Here is a 12,454-nt window from a genome sequence, read left to right as displayed (position 1 = left end):
TAAATCAACAGAAAATTAGCACTACAAGAGATGTTATTCTTCTACTATCTCAAACTGAATAACCATGAACTGTCAGGAGTTACTGACAAGGCAAAGCCAGATGAGGAGATCCAAGGAGCCTGGCAGTCGAGCTGCAAATGAAACCCGATGGGGCTGTGGAGGAACCGAGCTCAGCACAGAGCGATAGCAGGAGCCCTTGTGACGTGGGTGTCACAGCACACTTCGGGATCAGGGCAGAGCTGCGGACTGGGGGATTAACCTGCTGCTCTCCTACTAATGATCTCACTACTTACTTTTTTCGGAGCTCAGCCTTGGGAGTTTCAGGTGCTACAAGCTTAAATACCTTTAAAACTTTGGGCATAGGCTAATAACATTCCTATAAATACAAAGGGGTTGAATTTATGTCCTTCACGTGCCAGTGTTCGTTTGCAAAACGATACTCCTATTTCTTTAGGAGGCAGCCAGAAAGCATGTTATTAGGATAAATAAATTATTATGTCCTTGTTAAACACCAAGATACTACAACAGTATGAATTACATGAACCAAAGAAGTCCTTTTACCCTAGAGAGACATTCTATGGTATTAAGTAAATTTTGATACAAAGCAAGAAGTTTTACTATCTAGAAAAGATTCCTTTTTCTCTTAGTAGGCTCATTTACATCGGGGGGGGGGAAATCACACCTAGTGTTGGCAGACAACAGGGAGACAAATGTGGTGGCACAGAACTAAACCAGACAGAAGGAACGGACATTTCTTGAGGGCACAAAGCTGCACTTTCTCTTAAATAGATCCTAGGTATATCCAGTTATTCTAAAAAGGTAATGGTAAGTGGGTATTAAAAACTTCTATTTGACATCAACCTCTTCTAGGTACACCCAAGCCCCACTGTCAGAAATATCACTGCACACTGCAGGACAGCGAGGGCCCAGGTTCGTACCTCTCTCCTCTGCTTCCTAACATAACAAAGACGGTGACATTTATTAGAAACTGAAAGCTAAAGCGACATCACAAACAAGACAAACAGATTTATTTCCCCCACAAAAAAGCTTCAGGACTTCAACACACAGTCTGATTCGCACAGGCTACAAACTTAAGTTTAAACCTTTGTTCCAGGCGAAAAATAAAACTAAATCAGTGAGTTCAGCAATAATGAGCTCCAGGAACAATATTTAAACATTCCTAAAGCTACCTTCACCCACAACACGAGCACCCTTCCAATAAAATCAACTAAAAATGCAAACCCCGTTGCAATTCTGTACCTTAGATGTTTTCTATTTAAAACATTTGAAAACTTACTTTCCTTAAATAAGGGGGTTTTCTTAACTTATCCAAGACAGTTTAGATATTTAATGGATTGACAAACACATCTTCTATTAATAAGAACAATAAAACACAGCTCTAAGGTGACAACTTTGTCAGCAAACCCAAACTTCCCAAAAAGAAGGCAGTGTGTTAAAAACACTTACTTAAAATCAAGTAACAAAGTAATGGCTATGCCAGAACCCAATCCAGGGCTGCTCCACGTTTCACCTCCTCCTCCCACTACATACATGACACTTCATGGCAAACAAGTGTCTTAATTCGTTCCAGGCACTTTACCAGATACTGCCAATATATTGCTTCTGTTCCTTTTCACAAGCAGTTATTAGAGCATTTAAAAGATGCATTTAGCACCAAACTAAATTAAATGTTTTCATGTTTGTGACAGAGAAAAAAAAGAAACTAACGGATAAAGTACCTTGCTACTGCAGAAGACCTCAGAAGAACTTTGGTATCTGCCAATTCACTGTTAGAGAGATGAAACCATCAATTTCCCCAGCATACTGCTAAATTTTTAAACCACAGATACAAATTAAACATGGAAGAGTACTTAAACAAGAACATCAACACCACTGCACATAGAGTACGAAAAAAGTCTGCATAAAAATAAGCCAGAAGCTTCACCAGTAACCTTTGCCTACTGAAGAAGTGGTGTAACAGCATAGTTATCTCTGCCAGTTTGTCACTCTCCAAATTCCTAAGTAATTTTCCACTCATTTAAGTCAATCGCCTTAAGTACTTCCACTGGGAGGCAGACTCTACTTTCCATCCGAATCCAAGAGACTCACCAGAATGGTTTCATGTGCTGTTTTCTACTACAAAACACAGCCTAAGATCAGTTCTGCAATTTCTGGGAAATCTGAAATGCTAAGGCATGAACATTTCCGGCTTGTTTGTTTCTTAGAAAACAAAACAAAAATAGACAGTCTGCTGCCATACATTCAGTGTGGTTTGTACCGTATCCCAGTCATGTATTCATTAGATCAGAACCACAACAAAAAAATCTAACAAAACAATCCCACACATTTTTAACTGTAAAGGTGCTTCAGTATTTTTTTCTCCAGCAGAAGCTATGCACGCAGAAAATTGTTCTCATGTACTTCTAGATGAATTTGAGTTCATGTAGTACTACAGTAAAAATTATTACCCATTATCCTATATTCATTTTTCAAAAACTACCAGGTGGCCAGGTCCAAAATCTGGTAGGCCTGTATATTTATGTTGTCTTTGCCTTCTTTCTTTAACATTTCTTCTCTATTTGATGGGCTTTTGGTAGGGATAACTGTTGTCCCTGATGCTGGCTCATTACCTGGTGTGCAGTGTCAATTCACACACCAAGACAAGATGTTTTATTTCTTTATTCTAATTTGCACAAAGTAGGGATCTAGGTGTAACCCCACAAAGCCAGCAAAACTTTACACTAGTTACACATTTTAACAAAGGTATCAGTGTTCCTCGGTTACAAATTAAACAGCTTTTTCGCTAATTAGTACTCAAATTCACTGGTTATCTCTCTCACTACTCCTGCTAATTAGTTCACATGCACAGCTCTTCTCACATTAGAGTCAGGGGTCTGTTTTGAGCAGGTGGTCAATGGGCTGGTGGCCATGACCCCCCTGCCAGAATCACCTTTCTCCAGTTACCACTCAGTCCTGCTGATTTCATTCCTGGTGGCTCTGGTTCAGACAGCCCTTTCATCTTGGGATTGTGTGCCCCTTTCTTTAAAGCAGAAGATTAGCCAAGCCTACAAGTCGCTACAGGTTTCACAATGCAATTGCTTAATCATAACTGCCTACCTATAGCTACTGATTAACATCAAAACAACTGCACAGTTTGGTTCAAACCTTGAGGGACCTGACAACCTTACACCAGAAGCTCCTGAAAACAAGCAGCAGATGAATACACTCAGGTAACAACGCAGATCTGAGAGAACAGAATGAAGATAGAGATTTCACAAGAAAAAGTGTGAAAAATTCTAAGTCTTTAGACAAATTTCTCACAAGAAAAATATCAGCCAGATGAACAATACATATAAGAAATTTTACAACACATTTCAAAGCAAGAAGCATACCCACAGCATGATCTAAGCTATCAAAGTGATAAAGTGGGATGTTTCACCATTTAATTTGAAAGGCTAAGCTGGTGACATTTTCAATACACTTTCTCTTTTGAAGGATAAATACATTCTCAGGTTCCAATTACTTGGGGTTTTGCTAGGTTTGGTTTGTTGGGTTTATTTAAAACATCATTATTGTGTCCAGTCATCTACAGCAATTTACTATCAAAATAAATGTAATGAAGAAGTTCCCACAAGAATATCTGCTTTTCTCACACCCCATGCTTTCCACTGTGGTGGCTGAAACTCCAGAATAGGAAAAATCCCTCTCCTCTGGCCTGCAATGGAAGTCACAAGTCCTTTGGAAAGGATCACTACCTTATTAAGGAAAGACTACTGCTCCCAACCCATGTGCATGGTTCAGATTGTGCTATCTAACATTCACTCTTGGTATAATGAAGAGATCCCCCTCAAGCCCCACAGCAGAAAAACAACAGGAATGCAATTTATAAAAATCACAGCCCTAGGAAGTCCTGCCTCAGGCCAACACTCACACAAGATTCACTGGGAGTTTTCAGAGTTTGTAGACTGAACCTCTCTGTAAGGACTAAGCAAGATATATTGAAAGCAGTGCTTCACTCCAGCAACTATATAAATGCAGAAAGTATCCTGTGGAGCTTTTGCTGAGCACAAATACAAAGAGAGAAATGAAACTTGCTCAAAGCTTTGGGAATATGCAATTTTCACTTTTGGTAACTTTGCCACAGGTTATAAACCTTTTCTCAAAAACAGTCATCTGTTTTTAGATTGCTCACACTGGTGTCTGTGAAACCCCACATCCTAAACACCCAGGTTTACAGATGACTACACTTGACTCTTAAGCTGGTTTAACAGCAATACTTAGCTTAAGATTCAGGGTATGTATCCAAATACAACTCTTGTCCTGCAATGGCCAGAAACTACCACCCTCCTTGTATTTTTTAGGACCTAATGCTAAAAAATTACTTCACTTATTTAACTCCAGATTTAAAAAAACTCCAACTAAACAAAACCAATTTATAAGACACCAGGAATGCTGCACACACAATCAGTAGAAATAGGACTTCAGCAAATATTTCCTATGGATACAAACATGACACCATAAACACCAAGTTGCCAAAAGGAACTGGAAAGCCTGGAAACCATGGCAAAACCATTGACCAATTAAGCACTTGATGAAATCTGGGGAAGACTACCAGAGAAGATTTTAGCTGTTGATGCTGCAACCTCACTCCTCCATGTATTTATGGATAGGCAGCACACTTCACACTCAACAATTTGGGGGGTGACTGATGGGAAGTCACACAAAAGGCTGAGCTACAGAAAGACAAGTAGGCTGTTTCTCTGCAAACTACTTTGTACAGTTTTTATTTCTCTTGGCTGCTCTGAAGGTCCACGGACAGTGGGGAATAGGACATTACAAAAGAAAGAAACAGCCAAGGAAAAAGAAAATATTTCAAATTCAGTGTTTTCCTAAAGAGCTACTTGAGCTAGGTTTTATATCTGTACTGCTTGGGGAAAAATTACTCTTCTGTTCAAAATCCAGCACTATAATTTATTTAAGCATGGCATAAAGAAGTCTTCCTTGCTCATTTGAGTCATCATTCTATTTTCTAGCTTTAGAAGTAACAGAATATCAGGACAACCTCTCTTCTCCATCACACTGGAACAAACATCCTTTTCTCTCTTATTATTATTCTTCTTCTGTAAGCAAAGCAAGACAGGATCAGTCATGAACATGCTCAACAATTGCATAACTTGAAGCAAACATGAAACAAGCTCTCATTAAATTAGAAGCCATTTTATTCTCTGAGAAGAAGCATTACAGAAGTGTGGTTCTCAGCTCCAAGTCCTTATGCATCACCCTTAAATATAAAACTTACAAACACAGGTGTTGAAAATCAGAGGGCAATATCCAGTGCCCACAGATATGTTCTGGATGGGATGAAGGTGAGGAAGTAACTACTACATCCTCCCAGGAGATCACTCGAGTCAGTAGTTCAGAATCAGTACACAAATACTGTGTAGGTAGATGGAGATTTTGGTAGAAGGGAGTCCTGTTTTTCTCTTCAGGGAAATCAAGCACACCCTTAGACTATGATTATGTAAACACGACCAAAGCTGAGGTACGTGGCTGGGTAGAGCCTTCACTGCTAAGTTTCAAGAACACTGGCCTTTTTTAAAAAGAAAGGTGCCATAGGTACCAACTTCATTTGTAGGAATTTTGTGAATATTCGCAGGCAAAATTATTTTGTCTGTCATATACAGATGTCAGCATTAGATTAATACAATTTGACAAGTCAAAGTCCAGAACAGACTATTAAGTATTTCTAGAAGAATAATATAGATATTTCATCTGCTTCATGAGCTGCTAACATTTCAAACGCCAAGCGAAATACATCTTGCTTTTCAAAAAAAAGAATCCCCCAAAGTATCATGAAATATTAAGCTAATGATGTAATTAAAATACAGGCAGTTTCAATCACCGTATTCTTAGAATCTGGTATCTTAGATGTATACACATTTACAGACACACAAAAAACCAAGTCAGGGTAGCAGATGTCTCAGTCCTTTCACAACCTGGACCTGGCCACAACTGCATTTGTGACTGTGTAACACAGGATTTGGGCAGAAGATTAACTTTTTCTTAACTATAATTGATGTTATTAGTAAATTACAGATTTAAATTTTTTTGAGTGTCTATTTTACTTAGCTTTCCTGATCAAAAACCCTCATCCCACCTTCCAACACTTGCTAACAGCCTTGGCTTGGTGATCTGGACATTCACACATGAGCTCACAGCCCTACACCTACGGGGAAGTGGATTTGTACCTTGTTCTTGAAAGTACTGGATGTTACCAGGTTAAGCCTTTTGTGCAGATCGTAAGAGAAGCAGGTAAGAATCTCCATAAGCATCTTCCCCCTCAAGAAAGGGGAAAAAATAAAATCTACACAGTTTTCAGCACAGCAGAATTGGAAAATGTTTTCTAAGCATCTCAAAGTTATCCATTAGGAAAAGCACTTCTCTATTCACAGTTTCTCTAGAACAATACAGCACAGCAGTACTTCATCAGGACAATTAAACTGCAGCTGTAAATGCATGGAAAGTCCTGTTACCAGGGCTTGACAAGTCATTTGTGGACTTACTGCTGGAACAGACCAAACCCAGTTTGCCACATAAGATCACCAAGCTTCCTGCCTGAGCATGCCTGGGACAGCTGCCTCCCCTGTGTGCCTGCTGCCTTTAACCTCTCTTCAGCACTCACAAACAAAAATCCTGACAAAATCTGCAGACACAAAAAAGCAGATGTTTCTCTACATAACCACTTAAATCCTCCTGCAAGCCATCATCTCTTGTTTATTCTGTTCCCTTTTGCCTTTCTTCATACCCATGTACTTAAAACCAACTACAGACACCTTTTTACCAAACACAAATCACCAACTCATCTAAATTCTAAAAGTTAATTGTAGATACTCCACTTTCCAGTTTTTCATAGGTTCTCATAGAATGAGCTCATAAACATTGATTTTAATAATGGTTTAGTGAAACAACTGCAGACCACATTCCACTGTTTCACAGACTATCTTATCATACTGTCTTAAAACTTTGGTATTAATTTTCTGTGCATCTGATCCAATATGTCACCATGGACACTGATGGCTCACATGGCACTAACTGCTCATGAAGTAAAGCACACATGCAAAACCTTCCTGTGAATGGCCAAGATTTCTCACATGTCTGAGCAGCCAACCTGAACAAAATGAGGTTCCATACCTTGTCCGGGAAAGCAGTAAGGGAAAGGCAGAAGTCTTGCCTTTAAAGATGCAGAAAAAGTGTTTTTACATAGTTTTCATATTCTTATGAATTTATCACAGGAGAGAATGTTCTGCAGACAGGAATTTAACACAGCAAATAGATGGGGAACTGAACCTGGCAGTACTGTATTAGTGCCATTCTGCTGCTTCAGCAAGTCACTTCTAATCTTTATTATCTATTTTCCCCTTCCAGGTCTCATACCAGCTTCATCTAGTAGATACAAGCATTCAAGATAAGGATATTTACACAGCTCCTAAAAAACAAAGCACTAAATTTCCAATTTTATAGTGCAATGGGAGAAGGTTTGCACTTTGTTCTTGTTGTTTTCACTATCAACAGTGAAAATCCTTAAATCAGTAATTTCAATAATCTTATCTTCCCTGCTTTTCAGGAAATTTACTGGACTGAAAAGCCAGCTTGTCCCATTTCAGATAACATAATTACCTAGCACATTTTTGTAATTAACAAGGCTCATGAACACTGAAGGAAAGATGACTTCCCAATGCACAGGTGGTGACAAATTACCACCTCCTCCTCCAGGATTACAGACACCTTAAGTCATCACCTTGACTTCCCATGAGCTGCAGGCTCACTTAAGGAACAAGACAACACGTGGGTGAGAATTCCCTCCCAAGGACCACTAAAACACTCTTGCAAGTTTTGAATCGAGTTGATTCAAACCATTTTGAATTTTGAACAACTTTAATCGATTCAGAAGGCAATACAGAATAAGATTTGAGTTTCTTTCAGAGTTGCACTTTTTCCCTGCCCCACGTTTCGGAATAGCCGTTCAGGTGTGTTTTGGATATGGCCTTGTCCACGTGATTTCCTTCAACAGACTCAAAATCATTAGATCCCAAACTGTATCTTGCAGCTGCGTACTGAATCTTTTGAGAGCCCTCCAGGCTTTACTACATGGCAAGCCCTGATGTAGACCAGGCCCTCAGGATGAAGAGCAGGTTCTTCCAACTCTAACTGCATAATTAAGCAAATAAAGTCCTGCCATTTGAGAGCTGCTTGGGATTGGCTTGAGTGCTTGCCATACTGCTCCAAGTCTGATGCATAAACCTGAACTGCCAGACCACATGCAGCCCTAAATAAGCTGGCTCACAACCTTCCACTGCAACTGCTCTGTTGGCAGAAACTAGATAGAGCCATGGGATAATTCAGGTGGAAAAGGACATCAGGGGGACTCTGGTTGAACCTCAAGCTCAAAGCAGGATCAGCTGTGAAATCACGCCTGCTTTTTCAGGGCTTTGTCCAGCTGGACTTTGAAAATTTCCACAGAAGGAATCTGCACAAGTGCTCTGGGCTACCAAGTCCCACCACTTGACACACCTCAGGGCTAAAAATGCCTTATAAACACAGGCCTCTGTGACTTCAATCCACACCTGCTGTCTCTTGTCCTCTCACCACGCACCACTGTGAAGAACTTGGCTTCACTCTCTAGAAAACCTTCACACAGGTGCTGGAAGGGCCCCCCAAGCCTTTTCTTCTCCAGGCTCAACAACAGGCACAGCTCCTCTACTTCTCCTCACAAAGCAAAAGCTTGCAACTCAAGCCAATCTTGGCAGCTGTCCACCGAACTCACTCCAGTTTATCGACATTTCCTTTGTCCCAGGGAGGGGAGCAAAACTGGATGCTGTACTCTGGACGCAGCCTAACGAGTGCCAAATGGAATGGGATAATTGCCCCACTTTGCCTACTGGCTGTGCTCCTGTTAATATGGGGCATAGGCTGCCCCATGCTCAGCTCGCTGTCCACCACGACCCCCAGAGTCTTCTTAGCTGAGCTGCCCCCAGAACAGGCTGTGCTGGTGGAGGGGGTCAGTCCTGACAGGGAGTGAGCCAGGAAGCCCTGACCCTTAAGGAGCTGCTTAAATGGTAAATTTGCTTAGTAATCGGCAGCAGATGAAATGGATAGAAATTGAAGCCAAGTCTTCTTAGTGTTAATACACCTTACTTAGTAGTACTAAGTCGCATCTTAGGGCCATATTCAGATGGCCTAAATTCCACATAAATCCTTCTGCCTCCTATTTCTTATTAGCTGGCTTTCAGGCAGCTCCCCGCTCAGTGTCTTATGTAAATTCTCTGAATTGCTCTTCAAAACCACCTAGAATTCTCCATTGACTGAGAAAAGGGGCTTCAGTGGAATTCAGGCCACCTGAACCTAGTGTTTAGGTCCAGTAACACTGCAGCATCAGACTAAATTATTTCTTTAGATTTGCCACGATGGCAGTAAGTAGCACTTGGTTGCAAAGACAGGTTTAGTTACTCTTCCACTGAAACAAATACTTTAAAAGAAAATATAGACTACTAAACAATTCAGGACTCAATTCTTCCTTCTACTTTCTGGAAATTTACCCCATAGCTGAATCTCCTTTAACAAGAATGCTTTATCCATAGGTCTTTTCAACTTTGTCCTGAGCCATGTGTGATGTTTGTTCCAGAAGTCTTGACAATCAAATGAAAAAAATTGGGTCTTTAGTATGACTCAATGGCTCAAACCATTCACTGGTCTACAGAAAGGAAGAATAAAAGCCCTACAATCAGCACTGAATGGGAGCTGGGGAAATCAATGGCTTAAATGCTCAGCAGTTCAGCAAAAGCACACCATGCTTTAAGTCAAACATGAAGACATTTCCTCTAGTTCTTCAAAGATTAACAGTTTTCCAAAAAATACCATTCTGATTTTTCTAGGTTTCTAGCTAAACCACATCTCTTGATTTGAGAAGTTATTTCTTACAGGCATTATGGTTTTGTAAGTGCCATAAAGGAGAAGTTATTCACACCAGCGTACTCAGTCCAACAGGCCCTAGTCAGTGTTCTTACATAATCAGGATCCTCCAAGCAAGAGAGATGGAGCACAGAAGATGGGAACCACCCATAAACACTTCTGAAAAGTGGAACCAGATTCTACACACCACAGTCCTGACACCTCTTTTTAGGCCATTAATAGTGCTTTTGTCAAAGTTCCACAGCACTCAGGTGCACAGGTATGGAGAGTCTACTCCTTGTCCACAGCTGTAAGCCACAGCTCTCTCAAAACATCCCAGTTCTGTGAAACATAAAGAATAAAACTGAGGCTGAAATTTATTACCTTCATCCTTACTTTGAGTGGAATAGGACACTTGAAGATAGCACAACATTCAGAACCAAGTGCCAGCTTATTGCAGGTCAAATAGACTATTGTAGAATTAAGTCAGTAAGTTTGTTCCCCCCTCTGAAGGATTCTGTATCCATGAGTAAGAACCCTGTTTTCCTGACCAGCCAAGAGGGACCAGATCCATACCACAGGCTGACTTCATTATGAGTTTCAAAAATTTTCACCACACAGATCAGCAGTTCCATCAGACTGACTCAAGTTTGTCAGCCAGCCATCAACACTGAACATACAAATGTTAAACATGAACCTACCTCCCATTTCTAGGGACCAACAATAACAAGCATGCTGAACAACTACAACGAAAGTTAGATCTGTAAGTCACATTGTTTGGTTTCAGCCATTCCTGAGGCATAAATCCACAGGTCAAGAAGGAATTACCAAGCTTAAAAATGTCTTTCCTTAACTTTTCAGAGCACACAGAACAAATAGTATGAGAAATGCTGCAAACAGTTATGAATATAAAGTCTTATGAATGCACCCAGATCATTACCTTCCTCTCAGGATACAGTTAAGACCTGATAATACATCTATTAATTCATACTTCTGCTTTTTAGCCCCAGGAAATAAAAGTCATAAGCCACAGTGAATTTTTGCACAATGAAATGACAATCCACTCTGGAGAAAGAATGTATCAAGAGCAGAATGTAACCAGTCAAAAATCACATTAAGGCTTTTTCACAGGCCAAAAAAAAGCGCCGTACTCTAGAATCTGATACTCCTAAACAAAATGCAGTATGTCATTTTAAAAGATTACATACCAGCTGCTTAACGCTTGGGGAGGGAAGGGGGCTTCTTTCTTCAGTAAGGCAAAAAAAATGTAGCAGTGGTCATAAACTAACTGACAAATATTTTTATTCTGCCGCTGCCCTTATTTTTCTGCAGGTTACTGGTTTCTTATTTCCCAGGGATTCTGTATGAGTCCCAAACACGGAACTTCATGCTATTTATGGAACTATCTGTAGTAGTATTTTAAGGCTTACTGCTCTCCCTGCGAGTGAAGGATGCTATCCTTCCCGGTCGAATCCTGGAAGGGAACGCACCCCAGCACTAAATCCAGTATCACACCCCTGGAAAACAGATCGGCAATCCTGAAACGAGACTAGAAATCCCGGCCCACTTCTCCTCCGGCCCTGCCGGTCCCGCATCACCCGCGCTCACCGACCATGAGCCGCACGCCGAGACCACGGGGCCGCGGTCGGTCCCGGAGCCCGCACCAGGGACACGGCGGTGACACGGCACGCGGGGGGAGAAGGCACACGGCGTGTCACCACCCCCGCCGCACCGGGCACCTGCCTCACGCCGCGCTCCCGCCACCCCCTCGGACGCCGGAGCCCAAACACAAAGCAAAGCAGAAGGAAAAACGCGCCTGTTACCGACTATTACCTCGATAATTACCCGGAGCGCCGCTCCCGCGGGGGCAGCGCCGGTGCGCAGCCGCCGGCCCCGCCGGCAGCCGGGCCCGTGGCAGCTCCGCCGGGCCGCTTCAGCACCCCCGCGGCCCGGATGGCCGCCGCACTCGCCCCCGCGGAGGCGGCGAGAGGCCCGGCGGGGCACCGCAACACCGCGCGGCCGGGTCGGACGCGCTCCTGGCAGCTCAGGGCCCCGCAGCCCGCCCCGGCCCGCGGCCCCGCACTCACCAGCCCCGGCCCGGGGACGCCGCGCCGGCACCGCCCGCTCCGCGCACCGCCCGAGTGCGCGCCCGCGCTCACCCGCGGCCGGACCGCCCGCCGCCACCGCCGCGCGCGCTCATTCCGTATGCGCCACGGCGCGTCCTGGTTGGCCCGCGCCGGGTGGCGCGCGGGGCCGGGCTCCCGCGGAACGGGGTTACTACAGGTCAGCCGCGGGGGGGGGCGGGAGCAGGGCCGGGGGCCAATGGCCGGCGAGGGGCGGCGCCGCGCCAGCAGCGCGTCCTTCCGCGGAGCGGCCCCGCCGCGCCTGCGCTCCGCCCCGGCGCATCCGCTCTTGGCGGGCACCCGGCCGGGTGCCGATCGCTCCATCACGGAGCCTCTTAGTGGCCCCGGGCCCGTCGCTGACGCCGTGGTCCCACGGGCGTTCC

At 43.3% G+C, this 12,454-nt stretch overlaps 1 protein-coding gene across 4 annotated transcripts in view; it reads right to left on the bottom strand.

Annotated features, from left to right (window-relative positions):
- The window catches only part of ACSL3 (acyl-CoA synthetase long chain family member 3), a 48,813-nt gene extending 36,678 nt beyond the window's left edge, over window positions 1-12,135 (bottom strand). For 2 of the 4 annotated variants that reach the window (XM_082287770.1, XM_082287773.1), the window contains exon 1: window positions 12,036-12,103. The gene's annotated coding sequence lies outside the window, so the exon portion shown is untranslated. Of the gene's footprint in view, window positions 1-1,739; window positions 1,815-12,035 lie in introns of those variants that run through there. The other 2 variants (XM_082287772.1, XM_082287771.1) reach the window with 2 other exon arrangements.
- Between the last annotated feature and the right edge of the window lie 319 nt (window positions 12,136-12,454).

This window comes from Coloeus monedula (genome assembly GCF_965178545.1).
Source record: "Coloeus monedula genome assembly, chromosome: 10".
Lineage (NCBI taxonomy): Eukaryota > Metazoa > Chordata > Aves > Passeriformes > Corvidae > Coloeus > Coloeus monedula.
This window is presented reverse-complemented; position numbering and strand designations above follow the sequence as displayed.